This window comes from Cervus elaphus, chromosome 1, assembly GCF_910594005.1.
Source record: "Cervus elaphus chromosome 1, mCerEla1.1, whole genome shotgun sequence".
Lineage (NCBI taxonomy): Eukaryota > Metazoa > Chordata > Mammalia > Artiodactyla > Cervidae > Cervus > Cervus elaphus.
Genome location: NC_057815.1, coordinates 59946435 through 59959571, shown reverse-complemented (window position 1 = coordinate 59959571; position 13137 = coordinate 59946435). Strand labels below are relative to the sequence as shown.

Genomic DNA, 13137 nt, shown 5'->3' with positions numbered 1-13137 from the left:
AATCTTTCATAGTCACATAACAGAAAGCAGATAATGTCAGACCTTATATGGAAAAATCCCTGAGAACTTGTTTGTTATTTCCTGAGCTAAAAAGCCTGAACATGGTCGGTCTGAGACAGATTTGAGGGTACAGAACTAGAGAAAGACTTGTAGTTCTTTAGAGTAACGGTCAGGCTACTGGGAAATGGAGATTTTCAGAGACTAGCAGGTAAACTTAGGCTTATTATTAAATGACTTGTCCCCTGTGAAAAAGGAGAGCATAATTCTTTGTTTAATTTCCTGTTGTCTAAGAAAAACACAGATAAAGTTGTGTGGACATCTATGTGACAGAAAAAGAACATCGGATAACTTATATTCAGAGATCTTCTCTGACATCCCCTAACTCAAAGTTTCCTTTCTATTACACAACCTCAGGTTCTAAAGAGGAAGACTGTGGAGAATAGGCCTTTCAGCCATATTTAGCAGAAATTCAGTAGAAGGGATATAGTTGATGACATAGATGTTATAAAAGTTCAGATATTTGTTCATTTTTCTAACCTATATTTTACTCTAACTTGTTAAAGTTCATGAATACTATTAATTTGAACTTGCTGAGATTGTCAAGAAGCTTTGAGATATTCAAACTCAAGATGTCTTCTCTCAGAAGTAGGAATTTTTGTGACTGTTTTGTCCTAAGTAAATTGCACATGTATATGTGGTTTAGGTGTGTATGTAAAAAAGAAAGAGGTCATTACATTGTCTCATTTTAAGACTTACATACAGCTACCAAGAACAAGATGGTATTAATGAAGACAGATATAGGTCAATGGAAATGGAAGAGTACATAGGATCTAGAAATACACTAGTACACTGATTTGCAAAGAGGAGTGGAAAAATCTATTCAACAAATGGTGCTGGGACAATTGGATATCCATGTGGAAAAAACATGATCATTCATCCTGCTTTATACCACACCCAAAATAGCTCACCACACCTCATCCAAAATAACTCAAAATAGATGAAAACTTAAATGTAAAAATTAACCTATTAAACTTCTGGATGAAAGAAGAGTGAAAAATATTAATATTCATGGCCTTGCAGTGGGCAAAACTTTCTTAGGACACTAAAATCATGAGCCATAAAAAAAACTGATTAATTAGACAATCAAAATGAAAAATTTGGCTCTCTGAAAATTACATTAAGACAATTAAAGGTCAAACTAAAGAATGGAAGAAAATATTTTCAATGAATATATCTGACGAAAAACTGGTTTCCAAATCATTAAGACTCTTACAGTTCAATAATATGTAAGAGAATACAGTAAGAACAAGGCAGTGTTTGAATAGCTGATTTCATAAAAGAAGATATTGAGTGATCAGTAAGTGTGTGAAAAGATGGTCAACATTCATTAGTCATTAGGGAAATTCAAATTAAAACTGCAATGAGAAAACAGAATATCTCATTAGAAAGGCTAAAATTAAGAAGACTGAGGATATCAAGTGTCAGAAAGGACGTAGAGCAGTTAGAATGTGCCTCACTATTGGTAGTAACCATTCCAGAAACTTGTTAGGCACTTGTGAAACATGCACACGTGATATGACACACACATTTCACTTCTAGGTATCTATTCAAGAGAATGAAAAATCCTTGTCCACAGGATGATTTGTGTATAGATGTTCATAGTAGATTTTTGCATAATAGCTGAAAACTGGAAATACTCAAAATGTTCATAAATAGGTAGATACTGGGTTGGCCAAAAAGTTCTTTTGGGTTTTTGTGTAACAACCCCTGAATGAACTTTCTGGCTAGTCCAATAGCTAAACAAAATATGCTATACAATAAAATACTGCTTAATAATAGAAATGGATAACTACACATACAAACAACAACATGGTTGAATTTAAAATTTATTATACTGTGTGGAAAAAAAAATAAAATCTATTATACTGCGTGAAAGAAGCCATCAACGAAAGAATACTTCTTGTATTATTCCATTTATATAAAATGCAAACTAATTTATAATAACCCAAAGCATATCAGTGATTGCCTGGGACTGGACCAGAGGGAGGAATAGACTGCAAATGAGCACTGTAAATTTTTGGGGATCATTAAAATATTTTATGTCTTGATCATGGGAATGGTTTGAGGGGTTTAGTGGTTTCAACTTGGCAAAATTCATCAAATGTATACCTTAAATGGATGCATTTTTTTGTGCATAGGTTATTTCTCAATAAAATTGACATAAAAATAAGAAAATAATTTTAAACTAGAATAGAGGAAGCCACATGATTCCATCTTCTGTGGGACCTTTCAAGTGCGAGAACATAGGGCCCATTTATGCAGGAGTGTATGCTTACACGTAGACATGACTTCCTTGAGACCATTTTATTTCCATATTCTAATTTGCTTTTAGACTAGTGAGGCTTCTGGGAGCATTCTAAAACCACATAGCAAGAGAAGATCTTTTCCCTTTCCTTGGTTTTTCCATTTTTGTCTTCATGTACCTAGCGATTAGTAGCAATGCCTTGGCTACAGTTGAAACATGAGGCATTGTTTGAGAACAGAAAGAAACTGAACTGGGACCTGAACCAGGAGCAGGCAAGTGTGTAGAGGATGTTTTTGGATAACTGAGGCAACTGAAGAAAATAGTTGAATCCCTGGGGTCCCAAGAGAATGTGAAACCAGCATGTGAACAGCCTAGGACAGAGTTGTACTTCTACCAGCAGGTGAGACCCTTGAGGTGGAATATAAGTGCATCCCAGCTTGCACCCAGTAACTTGTTTAAACCTCTTTCTGCCTTTTGTTTTCTCAATGCATCCATTCTATTGCCATCTTCCCAGTGCCTCAGGCCCCCAAAAAGTCTAGTCTGATTCTTCTTCATTCTCTTCTTCACTTCCCAAAATCAAACAACTCATCTTCATAATTTTACATATAATTTACACTTACTGGTCTACTCCTAAGTGCCAGGCACTTTTCGAGACAATGGGGATAGAGAGATAAATATGAAAAAGGCGGAGTAGGTCCTTTGAATCGATAGTCCAGAAGCATTGAGACGGGTCTATGAATGCAGGAGGGATTACATCAAAGAGAGCAATTAGTTGAGTCTCCTCTAACATTTGATGATGTACCTTTCCATTTCTACAGAGTGTAGAAGCTATGTGGTCAGACCTTCCTCATCTTCAAAGATTGTCACCTTCAAATTAAGACTCCATTATCCATTCTTGTGTTCTTCCCTCTGGTCCCTAAGGAAGAGGCATTCCTAACCTCTTTGCAAAACTCACTCTGTCCTCTAAATCCTGCTGCTACTCACCTCCTGTTGGGCTTTTTCTTTTTATTTTTTTTCTTTATTTTGGGTCTAAAATATTGAGTATTTTACTTTTGTGGTTGCTTCACTTTGAATAAGAAAACACACATCTTCCTATTTTGTTTAAATATAGAGTGGATCTTGCCTCCTCCATAAGCTTTTCTTTACAGTTCTTTTATTGCCAGATTTCTCAAAAAGGAATTTCAAATTAGCACTTCTGGCTCAGTAAATGTTTGTTGATGAAATAAATTGCTGAATGCATCCTATCCACTTATTATTATTTAATTTCACTTCGGCCCTCACCTTTTTCTAGAAAAAAAGTTGTCTAGAAGCCTGATATTCACATTCTAATTATCCAGTCCAGGGAGCCTTTCCAGCTTTCTATCCTGTTAAATCTGGAAGCTCCTCTTTGTTGACCATCTCTCCTCACTTGCACCCAGGATGATAATGTGCCTCTGAGTGAATGAGATCATACAAGTACCGTTGATTGGAAGTTTGGTAAAGATTTTTTCAATGTCAGCATTTATTTCACACGTATTTATTGAGGGCTTGCAGCATGCTGGGAAACGTTTTAGGTACTGAGTGTTGACTAATGAATACGGCAGGTTAGATCCCTGCCTTTACAGTGTTTACCTCTACCTGAGGGAAGCAGACCATAAACTTCAAAATATTTGGCGTAGGAAAATAATTTCAGGTTAAGTGTTAGCAAAGAAACAATCAGATAATTGGATGGAGAGTAACCTGAGACTGCTTTTGATCATGTAGTTAGAGAATATGTGTTCAAAGACTCTGCTGCTAATCATGAGCTGCTTTAGGCTCTTTATGCAGTGTCTAGCCTTTTCCAGTTTCTATCAAATATCATGATCCACCAGTGACACCACGGGGTATTTATCTAAAGGAAAAGAAAATACTAATTTGAAAAGATCCTACCCATCCCTGACCAGGTTCATTTCAGCATTATTTACAATAACCAAAGTTGAAAGCAACATAAATGTCCATTGATGGATGGATGGATAAAGAAAGTGTGGTACATTTCTAATGGAATATTATTCAGCAAAAAAAAAAGAAAGAAATCCTGCCATTTGTGACAACATTCTTGAGGGAATTATGTTAAGTAAAATGTCAGACAAAGATAAATACCATATGATCTCACTTACATATGGAAGCTAAAACAAAACATAACATAACCAAAAAGAAGCTAAATGATACAGAGAAGAGATTGCTGGTTGCCAGAGGTTTTGGGAGGAGGACGGAAAATGGGTTAAGGAGGTACAAAGGCTGAAATTTCCAGTTATAAAAGGAATGAGTCCTGGGAATATTATGTGCAGCATGATGACTATAGTTGAGAATACACTATGTGATTTGAAAGTTGCTAAGAAGACCTTAAAATTTTTCATCATAAGGAAAAGTAAACTATAACTGTGTGGTGATGGATGTTTACTAGGCTTGCTGTGTGTTAGTTACCATTTTGCAATAGATACACATATGGAATCATGTTGCACAGTTTAACTAATATTAATATGAATTATATCTAAATAAAAAAGAAAAAAGTAACAACATGTTAGCTTGCCTCTTAATCTCTACCTCCTATTGTAGATTTTACTATTTCTGTAGCTCCTCTTTGGACTTGGATTTATGGTGTTGAATGGCTTATCCAGTTAGAAACTTATTTTGAATTCCTAACTCTGGCCTTTGGGGGTATGATTCCATTTTGATGGGCAAATGGTGATGTGGGTAACTTTTATTTCTTGGAAGCCATTTTTTCCTACTTCTTCACATAAACTATGTCCCTGTTAGTTACCTATCAAATCCGGGCATTAGTTTACGCTATTCCACTGCTCTGTATAAGGAGCTCTCGAATCTGTATCTCTATCCTTGTATGGTCTACCTTTCACAGTGCATCCTGAAACTCATAGGTAAGTCATTAACTTGTTTACAAAACTCGAAAGTCCTCATTGGTTTATGATATAATCAAATTACTTGGCCCTAGCATTCAATCCCCCTTACAATCTGGCAAAAATCAACCCAGTTCCCCCTTTTTTTCTTTGAAGTGAAGTGAAGTCGCTCAGTTGTGTCCGACTCTGTGACCCCATGGACTGTAGTCTACCAGGCTCCTCTGGTAGTCCATGGGATTTTCCAGGCAAGAGTACTGGAGTGGGTTGCCATTTCCTTCTCCAGAGGATTTTCCCGACCCAGGGATTGAACCGGGTCTCCAGCATTGTAGGCAGACATTTTACTGTCTGAGCCTTCTGTTATAATATTACTTCTGTTTTATGGTTTGGTTTCCTGGCTGCAAGGCAGGTGGCATCTTAGCTTCCCCACTGGGGATCAAACCTCAAAAAGCAAAGTCTTAACCACTGGACTGCCAGGGAAGTCCCAACCCAATTTTTTTTACAACCACTCTTTTGCCTTTTCCAAACTTCTAATTCACTTTCTTCCCTTAAAAGCTGTACTCTGTCATCTTTCCTCAATCTCATAGTTTTTTTAACCCTGTATGTTGAGGTGGAGCAGAATATGCCACCTCCAAATCTGCCACTTTGACATGTGGGTTGTTCTGAGCAGAAGGCAATTAAGACCCAGCAGACTCAGGAAAAGCTTTTTCACCTCTCCTTGAACTGCCTAACAGAATTATATAGAGGGCCTGTACCAGAAAATCTCAGAGAAGGAAATGGCAACCTACTCCAGTATTCTTGCCTGGAGAACTCCATGGACAGAGGAGCCTGGTGGGCTACAGTCCGTGGGGTAGCAAACAGTTGGAGGGATTGAGCAACTAACACTGTACCAGAAAGAGCTAATACCAGAGACAGCTTTTTTATCAGAAAGACATATTTGCACAGCATCTCAAACATTTGCTTACCAATCATTTGCTTTACCCATCTTCTTAATTGTCTCCCTCCTCTATGAAACCCCAGACCCCTACTGCCTTCTCCTTAGCTTGAGATGGTATATATGCCTCAATTTTCAGTCCATCTTTGAGTCTTGGTGGGGATTCTATAAGTATGTAATTAAACTTATCTTTGTCCTGTTAATCTGTTTTATATCAATTCAAATATTAGATCAGCAAAATATTATATTAGATGAGCATTTCCCTGGACACTATACTCCTAACCCAATTCTCCTTATTTGTGAAGCCTTCCTTTATTCTTCCAGGTCCAGTTAGTTCCCTTCTTCTCTGTATTTACCATAGCACCTCTTACTTACATGAGTCATAATAAAGTTCAACTTTTCATGAGTCCTTTGCTCTTGGGAAGCAGTGATGGTTAAAAGAACTCCATGCAACCTTTTGTGTTCTGAGAATTAACTTACTGCAAAGAGCCACCTTTTTGCATATGACTTAGGTAAGACTCATTTGTGTGTTCCCCTATTACTTATAAGGAGGCCAGACACAGACCCCCTTTTGAAAAATTCACTGCTTTTCTCTCTTTCTTTCTTGCTATACAGTAGATCTTTCTTGGTTACTTATTTGAAATATTCCGTCAGACAAAGACCCTTTAAATTCCATTCTTTGCCTCATAAAACTTTCACTGAGCTGTTTGTCCCCTGAATCAATTGGAATGTTTGAAACTAAACATTAATTAAACTTCTCTCCTTTTAAGCCCCCTTAAGGTTGACCTATCCTCGTTCTGATCCAGCATACAACCCCTCCTTAATGATCCCTCCAAAGAATAAAAATATTTCCTTTTATACACACCCTCTATTCTGTGTTCTTTCTAGCCTGTTGACCCTTTCCTACCAAAGAAAATTCCTTTCTGCCTGTCCTTTGAGATGCTTGCAGTTCTGTTTAAATTGTTTTCTCTATTACAGTAGTCTCTTTCCCTTTATTGCAATAATCCTTTCAAATGAAGTCTCTTTTTATGTCAGTGTAGATTTATTTTTATTTGATGATAGAAGTTACCAAATTGTTTGTCTCTTTTGATAATGTCCTCCCTTTCCCTCAGATTTGGAGCTGTTTATTGGAACGATGAGAATGTTACATTCATATTTGTGTTCTCATCATGCCTTAATCTGCCTTGATCTGGCTGTCCCTATTCCCATTTCCATCAATTTCTGTTCTTTTTTTTTTTTTTTTATCTCTGAGTATGTTGTTGTATCTCTCTGTCTACCCATTTCTCTCCCTTTACTTCACTTACCTGTCTCCTTGAGGCCAAGTTCCTGTCTTCAGTTTGTTCCAGAGAGATTAGAGAGAAAGCAGAGCAGGTTCCTTCCCCGAGTCTAACAGTTTGCTTATTGAAATCTGCAGCCTAGACTTCAGCTCCGTCTATGGTAAAAGGGCAAGCAGGAAGTGAAAAAGTGGTTTCACTTTAGGTTTTTTTTTTCCCCCCTTTTAAAAGATCAGCTGATTTTAAGGAAGTCTACTCATTTATTTATTTATGCATTCATTCATAATTGTGATTTATATTTATTTATATAATTGTGATTTATAATTGTGTTTGCATTGTGATTCCTGGGTGTTAAGGTTATTGCAAATGGAAGAATAATGTTCAGGGGGAGCGGTGTGTGTGCATGTTTATTTACGGTGGCCTGGGGTGAGCACCAGATAAAGAACATGGGAGAAACAGGATAGGGAAAGAATTTCAGAAAAGAGACAAGGGCACATTAGAATGTCTTCCTCAGGGAACTTGCTTTAACTGCTTTACTGTTCTCGCTGTGTGACTGATTTGAAAATTAACAAAGTTTCAAAATTGTATTAGCTGATGTGGATGATTCAACACTACCATGAGCTAAATTCTTAAAAGCATACTGTGTGTTTATAGTGAGAAAGAGAATTTTACTGTTCTCTAGTTTTATATTAGAGCTTTTGTAGTAGTTTAGTTGCTAAGTCATGTCTGACTTTTGCAACCCCATAGACTGTAGCCTGGCAGGCTCCTCTGTCCATGGGGTTCTCCAGGCAAGAATACTGGAGTGCGTTGTCATTTCCTTCTCCAGGGGATCTTCCCAACCAAGGAATTGAATCCAGGTCTCCTGCATTGCAGACAGATTCATTGACTGAGCTACAAGGGAAGCAGAGATTTTGAGTAATGTTAAAAATCTGTTTTCCCTTACATATCTCATGTAAAGCATTTTGTTTCATTATTATCTTACCCCATGATTTAATTCATTATGATTTTGCTTGTAAACAGTACTGGCTGCTTCATTGTTCCTCTGTTTTAAGCTGTATGTGTCTGCACATGTCTTCTTGGAGGGGAACCTCACACTCATTTTCCCAGGACCTCTAGAAAGTCTCCCCACGTCATCTCATGTTTCCCCTTCCACCCCCAGGGCACCTGTGCGTCTCCCCTGCCGGGACCTCACTGAGCTGGCCGGGTGTGCGCCCAGAGCGCTGACCCCACTGCCGACGCTCCTGTCAGTGCGCTGCTCTCTCACTGTGCTTGTCCACTCACGTCTCCCCAACCGCAGACCTCCCCCTCCCTGTGTTCCTCCCAGTTGTGGGCGATCTGTCTTATTCATCTTTGTATCCCACACGTAGTGCATGAATCTTATAGATGAACAAAATGTCATGATTGAACAAGAAAATGATTGGTCTGTTTGAGCCTGGGTCTCCAGTTATATGTGAGAATATTAACAGCTATTTCAGTGAGTGACATGAGACACAAGGAAGGGATAAGAAGGGCTGGAATGGTACCCTTCCAATAAGACTTCCCTTTTCCTACTCTTAGAATAGGAATGAAAGTGTTTTCTAGTAGACCAGAGTTTCAATGTCAGCCATTAGTTGGAGTCCAAGATCCAGCAGTTCCTAGCTATATTTGCTTATGAGTGTGGAGAGGGTGACCTAAGTAAGGAGGAGCCGTCGAGCAGTGGAATGAATTTGCGTCAGTAGCACCATCCACTCGCATATTATTAATGAGGATAAAATGAGGGAGGTTAATCTCACCCAGTGCTTGGCCTGAAGTGGACGTTCACGTATGAATTCTTTTCCTCAGCACACAATTGTTTTGATGATCAAATCTGTCAGAAGAAGAAATATCAAGGGACGTGTCTTTAGCGGCAGAGTTCCTTCCACTGTTCAATCTGCACCTCTGAGTATTTCTGTTATCTGCGTGTCTTTGCGATTCTTGTGCTGGGCTTTGCGTCAGTGCCCATGTCTTCTCTGTTGCTATGCTTTGGGTCTAGAGGTCACAGAGTCTGTCTGATGTACCTCAGATTCTCTCACGGAGTGAGTAAATTTTCTGTACATGGTAAGATTTCAGTAAATGTATAAATTAATGAAGGAGTAAAAGCAATCCCTTAGAATAAAATCAGATTTGAAAACAAGTTTATTTCACCACACATTTACCTGCCATTACTCCGTGTCAATGCCCAAAACAGAAAACAGACTTTTGCTTTCTTTTTCACTTTTCGCTCAATTCCAGGAAATATTTGTTTTTAACATGAACTTTGGTTAAATGACCTGTGACTGTTTTTTGAAAGATGTTTTCTCCGGGCTCTTTTGTTTCTTTTTTTATTGCCAGTTTTTAACTTATATTCTCTTTGAAAAATTATAGCCTTATTCTGAATAAACTGAGCAAAAAGGAAATCACCCAGTCCTCCACAGTGATACTAGAGAGAGCCAAGCATCCAGGGCTGGAATTAGGGTGAAGCAAGAGAAGAGTTTAAGGTACAAGGGAACTTGTGAGTGAGAGAGATTTAAATATTGTGGTTTGGGTGCCTCACTTGCTTCACCCGAATTTCAGCCCTTCTTTTAGCTTCAGCTAAACATCCTGGCATGAACCAATCCATTTGTAACCCACTGATTACAGAGAAAAGGGCAGCTGAGATCACTGGGTCTCTCTTGTCTGACATTCTCCCCTGATTCTTTCCTTCTAATTGGCTCTTCTTTGACTAAGAGAATATGTCCATTAAGGGACTCTGTTGGCTTCTTCTGAAATCAGGTGGGTGATACTTGCCAACAAAAAAGGGGGGGGGTGGTATTTTGCTTTTCCCCCTTTTATTTCTTTTGGCTAGTCAAATAATTAAAATGACATAAGACATTCACAGTAGGAAATAAGTTTAACACATATGTCTGGAGAATTAACATAGGCATGAGTAATTTGAAAAATAATAAGGCAGCAGCCATCCTGACTGGCGTGTAATGGTACCTCATTGGGGTTTTGATTTGCATTTCTCTGATGATGAGTGAGGTTGAGCATTTTTCATGTGTTTGTTAGCCATCTGTATGTCTTCTTTGGAGAAACGGCTGCTATCCAAAAGTCTACAGGCAATAAATGCTGGAGAGGGTGTGGAGAAAAGGGAACCCTCTTACACTGTTGGTGGGAATGCAAACTAGTACAGCCGCTATGGAGAACAGTGTGGAGATTTCTTTAAAAACTGGAAATAGACCTGCCATATGACCCAGCCATCCCACTTCTGGGCATACACACCGAGGAAACCAGATCTGAAAGAGACACGGACACCCCAAGGTTCATCGCAGCACTGTTTATGATAGCCAGGACATGGAAGCAACCAAGATGCCCATCAGCAGAAGAATGGATAAGGAAGCTGTGGTACATATACACCATGGAATATTACTCAGCCATTAAAAAGAATTCATTTGAATCAGTTCTAATGAGATGGATGAAACTGGAGCCCATTATACAGAGTGAAGTAAGCCAGAAAGATAAAGAACATTACAGCATACTAACACATATATATGGAATTTAGAAAGATGGTAATGATAACCCTATATGCAAAACAGAAAAAGAGACACAGATGTACAGAACAGACTTTTGGACTCTGTGGGAGAAGGCAAGGGTGGGATGTTTCGAGAGAACAGCATCGAAACATGTATATTATCAATGGTGAAACAGATCACCAGCCCAGGTTGGATGCATGAGACAAGTGCTCGGGCCTGGTGCACTGGGAAGACTCAGAGGGATTGGGTAGAGAGGGAGGTGGGAGGGGGGATTGGGATGGGGAATACATGTAAATCCATGGCTGATTCATGTCAATGTATGACAAAACCCACTACAATAATGTAAAGTAATTAGCCTCCTACTAATAAAAATAAATGAAAAAAAAATGAAAAATAGTAAGGCAGGGTAAGGTACATTTATAAGTCATAGTGGACTAAGCAGAAAGAGGTTGGAGTCTGGGACTTCAAAGGGAAGTAAAGTAATTCACAGGAAAACAGAGAGATTTAATGTTTGTTAAACCAATGTTCGGTGCTCAATCTAGAGAGAATACGACTCAGAGAGGACTTCAATCAAACTGGCCTTGCTAAGTTCCTCCCTGTTTAGCACACCTAGTTCATAGTATACTATAGTTATATACAGTGTTGTATAGTTATCTATAGTGGTATCTCCCTCCTGGAACAGGCTCTATATTCTGTTCTCTTAGGCAGTTAGGTAGAAGTTCAAAGTTTCTTTCTGAGTCTTTTGGACCTTCCTTACTTTCAGGTTGAAATAATCTACACCCCGAAGTGGCACCTGTTGGGTCACCTGCACTGTGTCCCATCAAAAGAGCAGAAGAAGAGGAGGAAAAAATCAGACAACCTAGCTGTTTTAGAAAAAACAAAAAACAGTTTTCCTTTGTTTCATCACCAGATGTGTGTGGGGCTTTCCCCACAACAAGCAATTCTGCAGCACTAGCCTGGTGTCTTACAATTTAACTAGACTCTGACACTATGGATCTTTCTGGATGTACTGTCAGGCCCCACAGTTTAAGGGCTCCCAGGAGACTGCCACTGGCTTCACATGTCAATTTCAGGCAGTAGATCCCCAGATTACCCTCAACTTCTGTATAACTTGACTATAAATCAGAAGTTCCCAAAAGCCGCCTTTTCAGGTTTGATGTACTTGCTAAAGAAACTTCTAAAACTCAGGGAAGACATGTTTGCTAGTTGAGTAGAGAATCTGATAAAGGATACAGATGAACAGACAGATGAAGAGATACATAGGTTGAGGTCTGGGTGGGTTCTGTCCCTGTGGGGTAGGGGTCCATCCCTCTTTTGATATATGTGGATGTGTTCACCAAACTGAAAGCTCTCCAACCCCCATGCTCTTGGGATTTTATGTAGGCTTTCTCACACAGGATTTATCTGTTATTAATTTTCAGTCCCTCTCTGGAGAATGGGAAGTATACACCTGAAAACATGAAACATCTAATCATGGCTTTGTCTTTCTGGTGGCCATTTCCCATCCAGGGGCCCATCCAGACTTGCCTCATTAGAACAAAAGTGCTTCTATCATTCTTACTACCTAGGAATTTATAAGCATTTCAAGAATCTGTTTTATGAACTGGGACAAAGATTACTTATATATTTCTTATTGAAAATAACAATATTTCACAGGGAAAGAGAGGCATCAGATCCTGCCTTGAGTGGGCTTCTCCCCCAACCTCTCAGGGCAGTGCCCAGCTGCAACCAGCAGGGCTTTGCTAACGCTAGGTATAGGTAGAAAGGAAGAGCGTCCTCTTCTCCTGTGAACCCTGAGATTTACCTGCTTCTGCTGTCTGATCCTGCTTCCAGTCTACTCCCTTTAGGAAACATGAATTTCTAAGTGAATATTTAGGTGGCATTATCCTTGCAGATGACAGGGATACAAGAATTTGGGCTGATTTATCAAGTTTAGGAATGGCTATCAGTACTAGTCTCCTTAAAGGTATGTATTTACATGAAAGTGGACCTGAACTGCATTGTTGTTACTTTCTAATTACGCAGACTTTGGTCACTCATTTAACCTTTCTCCGTTTTTCAGTAACTAAGTTGGACCCTGTAGGGCTTTCCCAAAACCAAAGGGCCCACCCTGCCATGTGCTCCATCTGCCTCTTTGTAGAAAAGCTTTAGTCTCCCAGGTCTCCCCTGAGTTACAAAAGGCTGGCTCAAGGCTTGATTTAAACACTGTGAATTTGTAGTAACTAAAAATACCAGCTGGGCCAGG

General features: G+C 39.0%; 1 protein-coding gene and 1 pseudogene across 2 annotated transcripts in view; both read right to left on the bottom strand.

Moving 5' to 3' along the window:
• Positions 1–7507, bottom strand: part of LOC122694941 — a 51413-nt pseudogene extending 43906 nt beyond the window's left edge. Inside the window, exon 1 of the transcript XR_006341283.1 lies at positions 7414–7507. The product of XR_006341283.1 is annotated as an interferon-induced very large GTPase 1-like (transcript). The remainder of the gene's footprint in view (positions 1–7413) is intronic.
• LOC122694965 (interferon-induced very large GTPase 1-like) overlaps positions 1–13137 on the bottom strand; it is a 1416129-nt gene that overhangs the window by 1224308 nt on the left and 178684 nt on the right. The window lies entirely within an intron of this gene.